Raw genomic sequence first — 14471 nt, forward strand, 5'->3', positions numbered from 1 at the left:
ATATTCTATGCCCATTATCTACAAGAAGGTTGTTTACTCCACTAATGAGCACAGAGAGCCAGCAGGTGTCTAGAACCATTTGGCAGCTTCTAAACTTTATATCCATATTCCAAAAATCCATTAGCTGAAAATAATATTTAGAAACTTAAATGTCAGAATCCTGCCAATGCTACATCCATAGGAAATCTAGGATTGGAAGATTACATTGTTATAAAATATTTCTCCCTAAAAAACAGCTGGAAAGATTAAGAACCATCTGAAATATTCACATGGCATCATCAATATCACAGTTAAAATCTTTAAATTTTGCCAACATTATTAAACTTAAAATATTGAATAATTTCACCTGTGTATCAGCTCTTTCAGTAACTTGAGGTGGGAGTGACAGAGAGGAAGGGTTGTAGCTTATATCTTCATAGGCCTTATCATAATTAGGTTTTCTATGGAAGTCACAGTGTAGAGCAAGCTGTGGCCAGTTGATGACATCTACTCTCAATTTGCTGCTCCTGATCCACACTTATCTTAATCCACTATTTCTTTAAGTACTTGGAATGTTTTAAACTATTTTCTAGGGAAACTTCTGCTTTAAGAACTGTTATGATCCAACCCGATAAATAGGACAGGCCTCCACTTGAGAAATAATATACGTCAGATTCCTAAACTGTTATGGTAAGATGTTAACTCTACCACCGAAATCTTATTTTTAATCATATTTATAGTCAATCATGTAAAATATGGCACTCCAATTACTAGTGCTAATTGTAATGTTAGACTGATTGAAAGCTGATCTTTGTCATAAACTCATATGGAATATTCATAATGGGGAAAATGCTCTTTAAGGGGCACATTTTCCTTCTTTGTTTTGTGCTAGAATCTTTATGATATTGTCAAGCCAACACAAAGCTACTTACCTAACTGTATTATTGGAGTTATCCAGATAACTGCTAAATTATACCTTTATATCCAGATACCTTTCCTAAATTATAATTTAATTATATGGCTTTGGTGTCTTTTATGTGATGAGACAAGAAATATCCATTTGAATATTTATTCAGTACCCCTTTACTCTATACAAAAATTTATTGAGGGCCTATTGAATGCCCCATATATTGTATAGGGGCTGGGAACAAAAAGTCAAACAACTCAAAGTCAGATGCCCCTAAGAAATTTCAGTTTAATTAGACAAATAGACACATAAATTGTTAAAGTATATGAATATACAAGTTGGTATATGCAGCGATTGTGATATGTCTGTGGTACTATGGGAGTACAGAGATGGTTCACTTAATGCTGTAATAGAATACAGGTTCAATTATATTACCTAATATACACGGGAATCATGTTTATATCTTCTAGAAGTCAATGAAGAAAAGTGAATTTATTTCCATAGAGAAATTTTGTACTCTATTTTATTGTATTTTGAGAACTAGGCAGCCTAATTTATCTTTTCATTCTGACTTAAATTCATTTCAGTAAGTAACTCATACTGTCTGATACATTTTTTAAATATCTTGTCCAAATTAGCTTTTGATGTTTACCTTGTAATTACTTTGTATTACACGTTTCTGATTGTGTAATTTTAAAGCATGAAGGGTTAAAAGGTAATCTATTTTAATTCCCTGAAGTTTCAAAGGGATTAATTTAGGCCTCTGGGTTGTGAACCAAGATTGCATATCTGGTTACTTATGGAATTTAGATTAGAAATGTGGTCACCTGAATCCTAGTAACGTGCTTTAGTTATGCCATCTTTCTGGAAGATGAAATATAAATAGATGGTGACAAATCAGAAAATGAGAAATGGATGAATAGAGGAAGAGAAACAAAGGAAGGAGGAAAATAGAAAGTTAAAAAAAGAGGAAGGATTCAAAATTTAGTTTTCCCAAAATTTAGATATAAAATGTTTAAAAATGCAATAGTCAAAAATCTCACCATTAGAGGAAAATACTAGTCTCTTGGCAACTTTTCTAGAATAATCACATATAATATCCTCTTGGCAACTTTTCTGGTATAATTGAACATGACCCCAAATTCAAATAATATCTATGAAATGAGGTGTGTCTCAGTGGCTCAGTCAGTTAAGCCCAACTTCAGCTCAGATCACGATCTCATGGCCTCTGAGTTCCAGCCCCTTGTCTGCACAAAGCCCGCTTTGGATCCTCTGACCCCTTCTCTGCCCCTCCTAGCTCATGGTCTCTCTCTCTCTTTCTCTCTCTCTCAAAAAACAAAAAGAAACAAAACAACAATAACAGAAAACCACAGCTATATATATATATACACATATATATATACACACATATTTGTAAGTATTATATTTGTATGCATATATATATTTGTGTATATATATATATATATATAAATATATAAAATGAAACAAAATTTATCTTTCTCCAGGATCATTGATATAGGGTGCATTTTATTTTTTAAAGTTTATTTATTTTGAGAGAGAGAGAGAATGCATGAGTGGTAGAGGGGCAGAGACAGAGGGAGAGAGACACAATTCCAAACACATTCTGTGCTGTCAGCACTGAGCCTGATGTGGGGCTTGAAACAAAGAACTACAAGATCATGACCTGAGCCAAGATCAAGAGTCTGACACTTAACTGACTGAGCCACCCAGGTGCCTCTATATGGTATATTTTAAGTTGTAAGCACAAGTCTATTTATCCAGACATTGGGAAAAAAATAATGAGAATCACTCTTACCTCCTTTGCTACATTTCCTAAAAGAGATGTTTTTTTTAAGACCCAAATGCTAACAGCTCAGGCCTCCACACTAGCAACCTAACATCTAGCTTGCTATGGGTTCTTGATTCATGAGGAGAAACAATTTATTAATTAATATAATTTAATTTATCCTAAAATATTTATAAACTGAAAAACACATGCTTTTGTGTGTTTGCCACTCTGATTTGTAAAATTTGGAAAGCAGCATAATCTGCTTACAATTAAATAGGGGTAAACCTGGCATGTATGTGATGGTTGTTTGACCAAAGCACTACCTCAGTTTTATATCAGTTTGTGAGTGTTTGGAGGAAAAATCACATACCTTGGATATCAAACAATATGATTATTGAGAATTGTTTCAGTTTTCTATTGCTACATAACAAACTGCCAAAAAATTAGTGATATTAACCACCATTTATGACTATCCTTCAATTTACTGAAATAATTTTATGTGTGGTTATTTTCTGTTATTATCTATGGTTCTATTGGTTGACTGGGCTCAGCTAGCAATTTTTTCTCAGGGTCTCTCATGCAGCTGGGGCTGGAATCTTCCAACAGATCAGGTGGCCAAACAACCAAGATGGCTCACACACGTGACTGGCAGTTGATTCTGTTAGCTGGGAGATATACTGGAGCTGTCAACCAGCACACTACAATGGCCTCTGCATGTAACCTGGGCTTCTTATAGCATGGAAGGTCATGTTCCAAGAGGCAGAATCCTAAGCATTCCAAGAAGCCCACAGTTTCTTATGACCTAGTCTCAGATGTTACAGATATCATTTCCACTGCATCTTATTATTTTAAAGAAGTTACTATAGACAGTCTAGATTCAAAGGAATGGGGAATTAAATTCTACCTTTTGACGTGAGGAAGAACTTGTATATTCCAGGAGGAAGGAATTGATAGCAGCTATCTTTGGATATTACGTTCTCAGAGGTCTCACACAGATGAAAACTCATCCAACAACTGCTTGGGATGGGTTATAGGACACATCACACCAAAACATCCTTCAATTAGTAATTTTGGATCTGTTCAAGTGTTTAAAGAAAATATGGAATAAATGCACATCTGCCCACAAATTTTGCTCTACAGAACCCAGTATATATTAACCTACACTTTATATTTTAAAAATGAATTATTACATGCTGTTTACTTTCACTTTAAAGAATCTCCATATTGCTTTTTTAATATAATGGAAATGAAACAGACATCAATTAATCATTAACTTATTTCCTTTGTCATTATATTTTTCTTAACTACCTTTTCATTTTCATTATTGGCCACTTATTTTTAATTATAAGAAGATTGTCAAGATAACTATTAGTAGGCATAAAACTTTCATTGAAAAAAGATCTATTAAGCATATACTCTATACAAGTGGATATTAAAAACAGATTGATGAACATCCCTTTTTGTACATATGGGTTTTAATTACCATATTCTGTTAAATGTATCAGAATGCTTTCTCAGGTACAAAGCTAGAAATAACATGATGTATAATTATATTGTCTGTCCCAGAGAGCTTTTGTTACATTAGTATTTTAAGAATAACCTGCCATATTCTACACAGCTGCCCAGCAAACAGTAATACCTTCAGTCATAATAACACTTCCTTTGCCTAGTTATCTTGAAGATCTGCTGTACATATTAATATTTTTATCTTCCAAACATTGATGGAAAAATCACATATGCTTCACATTATTTGGATCCAAAGGTTTTATCAGTTATTATTAAGAACAGCATAAGTCTCTCTACACAAAAATATTTTTTGGTGAGCAATTCTATTAGAATTCTCTTGGGGCGCCTGGGTGGCGCAGTCGGTTAAGCGTCCGACTTCAGCCAGGTCACGATCTCGCGGTCCGTGAGTTCGAGCCCCGCGTCAGGCTCTGGGCTGATGGCTCAGAGCCTGGAGCCTGTTTCCGATTCTGAGTCTCCCTCTCTCTCTGACCCTCTCCCGTTCATGCTCTGTCTCTCTCTGTCCCAAAAATAAATAAACGTTGAAAAAAAAAAAAAAAGAATTCTCTTTTGGAGTATTTTCAACATGCTTACTGTCTCGCACACCTACAAGTATTTCACTTGGTCACATTAAATATCTCCCATTTTATTAATTATTAGCAAATGGATGTACCCTTAAGATGAATATTAGCATGGCTGTTACTATTAATTTATGAAACTAGTTAAATTGTATCTTATTGTTTTATTGGTATAATAGTAACAGTTATTGTTATTTTCCATTAAGTTCATAGCATTCTCACAAGTACCAAACAACTCACCTTTGCAGTCAGGAATTTCTATTTTGCAGACCATTTGAGTGAATCCCCGGAAAAGGATAACTTTTAAATTGCTTTGGAGAGTCTTCTAATGCTTCTGTTGTCGTCAAGTAACCACCTGGGGAGTATTGTTCCATTTCTTCAAGAGGATAATGTCAACCTGTGGACCTATAACTCTAACAACAATGCATAGATAATATAACCTCGGTTGTAGCATTATAGACTTATCAAAGTCTCTTCCATATTTCATAGATCAACTCTATTATATAGTGAAGTCTTGAATATATGTTAACCAGTTACCACCTAAAAGAAGATACTATTGTCTGAGTAGGCATAACCCAGTCTGGAAGATGTTGAGGCAAGGATTTCAACAGAAAATCAGCAAGATTAGAACAGAAATTCCATTTCTGGAAAAGAAATTACAACATTTTAGCAAATTGGTTGGGAAGTCTGGTGTTCAATATTCTGTATTAATCTGACTCTTGGTATTTTTGGTTGGGATTGAAGTTATCTGAAGATGCATGTTTTCTGTTCTTGCTAACAGTAAAGAATAAAAGTGTGTCATTTCATGAAATATTAGCAGACCATTAACTGGATAGAAATATGGATGGATTCTGGAAGACTAATAGGCCAGAAAAAATAAGCCACATTTAGGTGGTATGTTAAACATATGACACATGTGATGCCATCTAAATAAAAATATACTTTGATTTCCTCCTGTCTCCTTAACTTTTTTCCAGTGGGGAAGGAAATCTTTCTTAGCACTATAAAATTGGACATATCCCATGAGTATTCTATTTTAGACAAGGGATAGTCACGTAACCTCATAATTGTAGACCCAATTTAGTACTTAGAATATCCATCAAAATACTAATTAAACACTAATTACTTCAAGAGTATGATTTCTTAAAACATTTTTCTCCTTTTCTAACTCTACTCTTCTAAACCCTGAGAGGCTACCTGTTTTTAGGTTGAGTGATATAGTTGACTTCTACTTTCTCTTCATATTCAAGGTTTTCCACATTAGTTCTGGTTTAATCTACCAGGAAAGAGAAAAGATTTAAGAGGATAGGACATTTTTTACTTGCATTGGTGGCTTCTCTGTTTCTGGTTCTGGCAGGGATTTAACTCCTTTTTTTTTTTTTCCTTTCTCATGAGCTGCTATTGTAAATTTTTTAGATTTTCACATCTGCGGCCATCTTTCTCATGCAGTTCCTTTGAACTGAGAAGAGGCATCTCTATTCTAATTGGACCCTTATGACTCATTCAACATTCTCTATAAACCTAGTGTTCATTTCCTGTATTTTAAATACTTTATTTTTTAATGCAGTTTTAGGTTCACAATAAAATTGAAGGGAAGGTACAGAGATTGTCCATATACCTTTTCCCATACGTGTGTATACACTCCCCCATTATCAACATCCTCCACCAGCGTACCTTTGTTATAATTAATGAACCTACACTGACATATCATTAACACCACCCAAAGTCCTTATTTTACATTGTGGTTCATCCTTGGTGTTGCATATTCTGTGGGTTTGGACAAATGTATAATGTTTGTATCCATCACTATAGTATTATAAAGAGTATTTTCACAGACCTAAAATTCTCTGTGCCCCATCTACTTCCCCTCCCTACCCAGTTATCCTTGGTAGCCACTGATCTTTTACTGACTCCATATTTTGCCTTTTCAAGAGTGTCATATGGTTGGAATCATACAGTATCTAGCCTTTTCAGATTGGTTTCCATGTTCATGTCTTTTCATGGATTGATAGCTTATTTCATTTTAGTGCTGAGTAATATTCCATTGTCTGGATATACCACTGTTTATTCATTCATCTACTTAAGGAAATCTTGGTTGCTTCTCAGTTTTGGCAACTATGAATAAAGCTGCTATTACAGGGGAAGGATTTTGTGTGGACATAAATTTTCAACTCCTTTGGGTGAATATCAAGTAGTATAGCTGCCAGATTATATTGTAACAATATGCTTAGTTTTTAAAGAAACTGCCAAACCCTTTCTTCCAAATGTAACATTTTGCATTGCCACCACCTGTTCCTCTTGCTTCTCATCCACACCAGCATTTGCTGTTGTCAGTGTTCTGGACTTGAGCATTTCTTATAGCGGTGTAATGGTATATCATTGTTGTTTTACTATGGATTTCCTTGATAACATACATCCTGTTTTTTATTGCTGGAGTTCTTCACCTTTTTACTGTCCCTCTAAGACTGAATTCAAAATGACCTGATTAAATAGTCATTCTCATATGTCCCATTCATTCCTTGCTCTACAAATTGAGGTTCAGGCTGCTTCCATTGCAGCCACCCCTATCTTATTTTTCACAAATTATGTAGGCTTTCTCAGGCATAATATATTATCCAAAATTACCACAAGATCTTCCAGCGCACATGCTCTTCTTATAATATTGTTTCCATTGACATGTGGGGCCTACATTTTCTGAAGAAGCCTAGACCATACGGAGAGGTCAAGTGTGGAAATTTTGATTGACGGTCCCAAATGAGGCATCAGCCAGCATCAACTGTCAGTTATCCAAGGGAAAATGCTTGAGTCACTCATAGCCAATGAGTCTCCTGAGCTTAGGCCTCAGACAGCATGAAACAGAGACTGGCTCTGTTCCCTGATGTGCCCTGTTTGAATTCCTATCCCACTGAGTCCATGAGTGTAAAGGAATGATTGCTTTATGCCACTAAAGTACAAACAATGAAAAGGTGGAATATTAGGAGTGAATTATATACCAGTGCTCTATGTCTCCCACGTGCAGCAAATATATCTTAAGCTTCAAGTGGTCTGATGGATCTTTCTCAACTCGTACCAACCATTTTATCTTTGCAGTAAGACGACAGATGTCTTCACAAAGGTTTCATCATAAGCTTCCTTCTCTAAACCTTAATCTTTTTTCTAACAGATGGGTCCAAGGGACAAGAGTGGATTCATGTAAAGTTCCTTTGTAAATGCACATAATAATCTGTCTTTCCTAATCTTGGTATCTGTTCACTGTCAAAATGTCAGTTTTAACATTTGTTATACACAGTATAAACCATCCATAGAAGTTTGGAGCAAAGATGAGAGATGTCTTCCTGTGAGGCTCCAAAGACAGGTTTTTTTGTTTTGTTTTGTTTTGTTTTGTTTTGTTTTTCAACGTTTATTTATTTTTGGGACAGAGAGACACAGAGCATGAACGGGGGAGGTGCAGAGAGAGAGGGAGACACAGAATCGGAAACAGGCTCCAGGCTCTGAGCCATCAGCCCAGAGCCTGATGCGGGGCTCGAACTCACGGAACGCGAGATCGTGACCTGGCTGAAGTCGGACGCTTAACCGACTGCGCCACCCAGGCGCCCCTAAAGACAGGTTTTACACCATGCCCACAGAGATCAACAATAGCAATATAGAACCAGGAAACTCAGGGGCCCACCTCTAAAGAAATAAAATTGAATTTCTAAAGAGGATAAGGGTCCTGAAATGGGTTTTGTTTCCCTAAGAGTAAAGGGTTTATTATTCTAGCATGAGGATGGAGTAAAGTCTAAGTAGCCTGACTGCTTTCTGCCCAAAGTAAACTTTCAGTCAACCCATAATGCTGAAGAGAGACCTGATTTGCAAAAGAATTAATATAAGAGAGATCCACAGTAGCTAATTTTATTAATTAGTCCTTCCTTTAGAAATATGAATGAGAGCAAAATAACTAGTCTTTTAAAAAAGTTTTTATTTAGGGGTGCCTGGGTGGCTCAGTCAGTTAAGCGTCCGACTCCGACTCAGGTCATGATCTCACGGTTCAGGAGTTCAAGCCCTGTGTCGGGCTGTGTGCTGACAACTCAGAGCTTGCAGCCTGTTTGAGATTCTGTGTCTCTCACTCTCTTTCTGCCCCTCCCCCGCTTACACTCTCTCTGTGTCAAAAATAAATAAAAACATTAAAAATAGTTTTTTAAAGTTTTTATTTAAATTTCAGTTACTTAACTTACAGTGTACTATTAGTTTCAAGTGTACAATAAAGTGATTCAGCACTTCCATACAATACCTGGTGCTCATCACAAGTGCAGTCCTTAATCCCAGCACCAATTTAACCCATTTCCCCCACCCATCTCCCTTCTGGTAACCATCAGTTTGTTCTCTATAGTTAAGAATCCATTTCTTGGATTGCTTCTCTCTATCTTTCTCTTTGCTTGTTTGTTTTGTTTCTTAAATCCCGTACATGACTGAAATAATATGGTATTTGTCTGTCTCTGACTCACTTAATTTGCTTAGCATAATACTCTCTAGTTCCATCTGTGTCATAGCAAATGGCAAGATTTCATTACTTTTCATGACTGAGGTTATATATATAACCTCTTCTTTGTCCATTCATTGGTCAATGGACACTTGGGCTATTTCCATAATTTGGTTACTGTTGATAATGCTGCTATAAACATTGGGGTGCATGTATTCCTTTGAATTAGTATTTTTGTATTCTTTGGGTAAATACCAAGTAGTGACATTGCTGGATTGTAGGGTAGTTCTATTTTTGACTTTTTGAAGAATCTTCACTGTTTTCCAGAATGGCTGCACCAATATGCATTCTAATAGTGTAAGAGTGTTTCCCTTTCTTCATATCCTTGCCAATGCACACTGTTTCTTGTGTTGTTGATTTTAGCCATTCTGACAGGTGGAGATATCCCATTATAGTTTTGATTTGTATTTCCCTGTGATGAGTGAAATTGACTATTGTTTCACATGTCTGTTGACCATGTATATGTCTTCCTTGGAAAAATGTCTATTTATGTGGTCTACCCAATTTTTTAATTCGATAATTTGGCTCTTGGGTGTTGAGTTTTATAAGTTCTTTACATATTTTGGATACTAATCATTTATCAGATACGTCATTTGCAAATATTGTCTTCCATTCTATAGGTTGCTTTTTAGTTTTGTTGATTGTTTCCTTTCACTGTGCAGAAGCTTGTTATCTTGATGTAGTCCCAGTAGTTTATTTTTGCTCTTGTTTCCCTTACCTCAGGACACATATCTAGAAAGAAGTTACTGCCAACCAGTCTTTTATGGAAAATGAATCTCCACTTCCATACTTTCCCTCCAAAAAGGGTAAGTGAATTAAACAAAACTGGTGATCTTGAAAAATGGAGATATTTTAAGATTATATAATTGTTATTCTTTTAAAGAACTGTTCTGACAACACCAGCATCCATTTTTTTTCTTCTTTGAGAACCACCCCTCAACTACTTTCAATTTGCATGGTCCTCAAGGTGATTAACCTACCCCCTGCTATTAGGAGTAGACATATAAACTATCCAAACTGTGAGATTTCTGAATCCCTTTGGCAATGGTAATTTAAAATTTGTCTGTATGACCAAAGTTGAGCTAGTAATAGCCAATGAATGTCATTCTCCTTTTCTGGTTAAGGCAGTTGGAAACAGATTTCTGTTATTTGAAACCAAAGAGGTCTGATTCATAGATTACTCATCATTATCAAAGAAAATATTACTATATAAAAACAAAAAAACTGAACTTTTATTAAAAGAGACTAATCAGACATTCAGAAAGTTGTGGGTATTAAAAATAATGTTATTAAGGAAGTACAAAAGTGAGAGGCAGAGAGTTCAGGAAAGAGTTTCGGAGAAGGAGTTAAGATGGTGGTGGAGTAGGGGAACCCTAAGCTTGTCTCATCCCTTGAATACAGAGAGATAAATATCAAATGATTCTAAACACCCAAGGAATTGATCTGAAGACTGTGAGAACAAACTGCACATATACAGGTGCAAAAATGGCCACATTGTGGAAGGATCTAGCTATTTTTAACAAGCAGGCAAAACAAACCTAGTTAAAATTTTCAACAGAGCAGACAAGGTCCAAATACCCCCCACTGCAGGCAAGGAGAAACTGCAGAGGATTAATCTGAGGGAAGGAGCATCCAAAGCATAATAGCAGAGTGGATACCATGAAACACCTCCTGAAGCCCCAGGCCCAAGACAGTAGAGGACCTCTTCTTAGTATGGCCATTATTCTCAGGAGCAGGAATATAACAGATTTTCCTAACAATTACACACAAACACAAACATTGACCTATACAAAATGTCATGTCTAAGGAATTCACTCCAAAAGAAAGAGCAGGAAAAAGTAGCCGCCAGATTTAATCAATACAGATATAAGTAAGATGCCTGAACCAGATTTAAAACAGCAGTCACACGGATACCAGCTGGGCTTGAGAAAAGCATAAAAGACACTAAAGAACACCTTACTACAGTGATAAAAGAACTAAAAACTACTCAGGCCAAAATAAAAAATGCTGTAACTGAGAGGCAAACCGATTGGTGGAATGGCAACAAGGATCGATGAAGTAAAGGAATGAATCAGTGATATAGAAGATAAAATTATGGAAAATAATGAGCTGAAAAGAAGAGGTAAAGATAGGGGCGCCTGGGTGGCGCAGTCGGTTAAGCGTCCGACTTCAGCCAGGTCACGATCTCGTGGTCCGTGAGTTCGAGCCCCGCGTCAGGCTCTGGGCTGATGGCTCGGAGCCTGGAGCCTGTTTCCGATTCTGCGTCTCCCTCTCTCTCTGCCCCTCCCCCGTTCATGCTCTGTCTCTCTCTGTCCCAAAAAAATAAATAAACATTGAAAAAAAAAAAAAAGAAGAGGTAAAGATAGGTATTGGATCATGAAAGTAGACTTAGTGAACTCTGTGACTCCTTAAAGTGCAATAACATTCGTATCATAGGAGACCTATAAGAATAAGAGAGAGAAAAAGGGGGCAGAAGGTTTATTTGAGCAAATTATAGTTGAAAATTTCCATAATCTGGGGAAGGAAACAGACATCAAAATCTAAAAAGCACAGAAAACTCCGATTATATTCAACAAGACATACAAGGTACCTGGATGGCTCATTAGTCAAGCGTCTGACTCTTGACTTTGGCTCCAGTCATGATCTCATAGTTTGTGAGTTTGAGGGCTGCATGGGGCTCCACACTGAACGTGCAGAGCCTGCTTGGGATTCTGTCTCCCATTCTCTCTGCTCTCACTTCCACTTGGTCTCTATCTCTTTCTCAAAAATAAATTTAAAAAAATGTAAAAAATTCAACAAGACATAGAAACATAGACAAGTTCACAAAATACACAGACAAGGAAAGAATCCTGAAAGCAGCAAGGGAAAAAGTCCTTGATGAACAAGGGAGGACAGATCAGGTTTGCAGCAGCTCTACCCACAGAAACTTGGAAGACCTGAAAGGAGTGGCATGATATATTCAATTTGCTAAGTGGGAAAAATATGCAACCCAGAATACTTTATACAACAAGGCTGTCATTCAGAATAGAAGGAGACATAAAGAGTTTTCCAGACAAATGAAAACTAAAGGAGATCATGATCACTAAACCAGCCCTGCATCATATATTAAATGGGTCTCTTTGGTTGGTGAAAAAAAAAGATTAAGAGCAACAAAGACTACAAAGGAACAGAGAACATCACCCAGAAACACCAACTTTACAGGTAACAAAATGGTACTAAATTCATATCTTTTGAATAATAATCAGTTTGAATGTAAATGGACTAAATACTCCAATCAGACACATAGTGTATCAGAATGGATAAAAACAAGATCCATCTATATGCTGCCTACAACAGACTAATTTTAGACCTAAAGACACCTGCAGATTGAAAATTAAGGGATGCAGAACCATCTATAAAGCTAATGGATGTCAAAAGAAAGCTGGAGTAACAATACTTATATCAGACAAGCTAGATTTTAAACCAAAGACTGTAACAAGATACGAAGAAGGGCATTATATCATACTTGAGGGGTCTATCCATCAAGAAGATCTAACAATTGATATTATTTTGATAATATTTATGCTCTCAACTTGAAAACAAACAAATATGTAAACCAATTAATCACAAGCATAAAGAAACTCATTGATAATAATAGCAGGGGACTTTAACACCCAGCTTACAGCAGTGGACAGGTCATCTAAGCAGAAATCAACAAGGACACGGTGGCTTTAAATAATATACTGGGTTGGATGGACTTAACAATATATTCAGACATTTCATTATAAAACAGCAGAATACATACTCTTTTTGAGTGCCCATGAACATTCTCCAGAATAGATTACATACTGGGTCACAAATCAGGCCTTAACAAGCACAAAAAGGCTGAGATCATACCATGCATATTTTCAGACCACAATGCTATGAAACTTGAAATAAACCACAAGAAAAAATTTGGAAAACCCTCAAATACATGGAGGGTTAAAGAACATCCCACTAAACATCCTACTAAAGAATGAATGCATTAACCAGGATATTAAAGAAGAAATTAAAAAAAAAACCCTCAAATACACGACCTAACCTTACACCTAAAGGAGCTACAAAAGGAACAGCAAATAAAGACTAAAGGCAGCAGAAGAAGAGAAATAACAAAGATCAGGACAGAAATAAATGATATAGAAACAAATAAAAAACAGTAGAACAGATCAACGAGATTGAGAGCTGTTTTTTTGAAAGAATTAATAAAATTGATAAACCCCTAGCCAGACTTATCAAAAAGCACAAAGGACTCAAATAAATAAAATCATGAATAAAAGAGGTGAGATCACAAACAATACCACAGAAATACAAACAACTGTAAGAGATTTTATGAAAAATTATATGCCAACAAACTTAACAATTTGGAAAAAATGGACAAATTCCTACAAATATACAAACTATCAAAATTGAAATGTGAAGAAATAGAAAATTGATAACCAGCAAAGAAATTGAATCAGTAATCAAAAATCTCCCAACAAACAAAACTCTAGGGCCAGGTGGTTTTCCAAGGGAATTCTACCAAACATTTAAAGAACAGTTAATACCTATTCTTCCCAAATTGTTCCAAAAACTAGAAAAGGAAGGAAACCCTCCAAACTAATCTATGAGTCCAGAATTATCTTGATTCCAAAACCAGACAAAAACCCCAGTAAAAAAGAATTACAGGCCAATATCCTTGATAAACATGGATGCAAAAATTCACAAGATATTAGCAAATCGATTCCAACAGTACATTAAAAGAATTATTCACCATGTCAAGTGGGGTTTATTCCCTGGTGCAGGTGTTTTTGCAAATCAATCAATGTGATACACCACATTAACAAAAGAAAGGGTAAGAACCATATTATCCTGTCAATAGATGCAGAAAAATCATTTGACAAAATACAACTTCCATTCTTGGTAAAACTCCTCAACATACTAGGGATAGAGGGAACATACCTCAACATCATAAATGTCATATACAAAAGAACCACAGCTAATGTCATCCTTAACGGGGATAAACTGAGAGCTTTTCCACTATGGTCATGAAGAAGACAGGGATGTCCACTCTCCCCATTACTATTTAACACAGTACTGGAACTCTTAGCCTTAGCAATCAGAAAAAACCAAAAACCAAAAACCAAAAACCAAAAAACCTTCCAAATCAGCAAGCAAGAAGTAAACTTTCACTGTTTGCAG

General features: G+C 35.9%; 1 long non-coding RNA gene across 1 annotated transcript in view; it reads right to left on the reverse strand.

Moving 5' to 3' along the window:
* LOC121036133 (uncharacterized) overlaps positions 1-14471 on the reverse strand; it is a 52458-nt gene that overhangs the window by 25498 nt on the left and 12489 nt on the right. Inside the window, exon 4 of the long non-coding RNA XR_005793254.1 lies at positions 4997-5169. This is a non-coding gene — a long non-coding RNA (uncharacterized LOC121036133). The remainder of the gene's footprint in view (positions 1-4996; positions 5170-14471) is intronic.

Source organism: Herpailurus yagouaroundi, unplaced genomic scaffold, assembly GCF_014898765.1.
Source record: "Herpailurus yagouaroundi ecotype Mexico unplaced genomic scaffold, PumYag 162, whole genome shotgun sequence".
Classification (NCBI taxonomy): domain Eukaryota; kingdom Metazoa; phylum Chordata; class Mammalia; order Carnivora; family Felidae; genus Herpailurus; species Herpailurus yagouaroundi.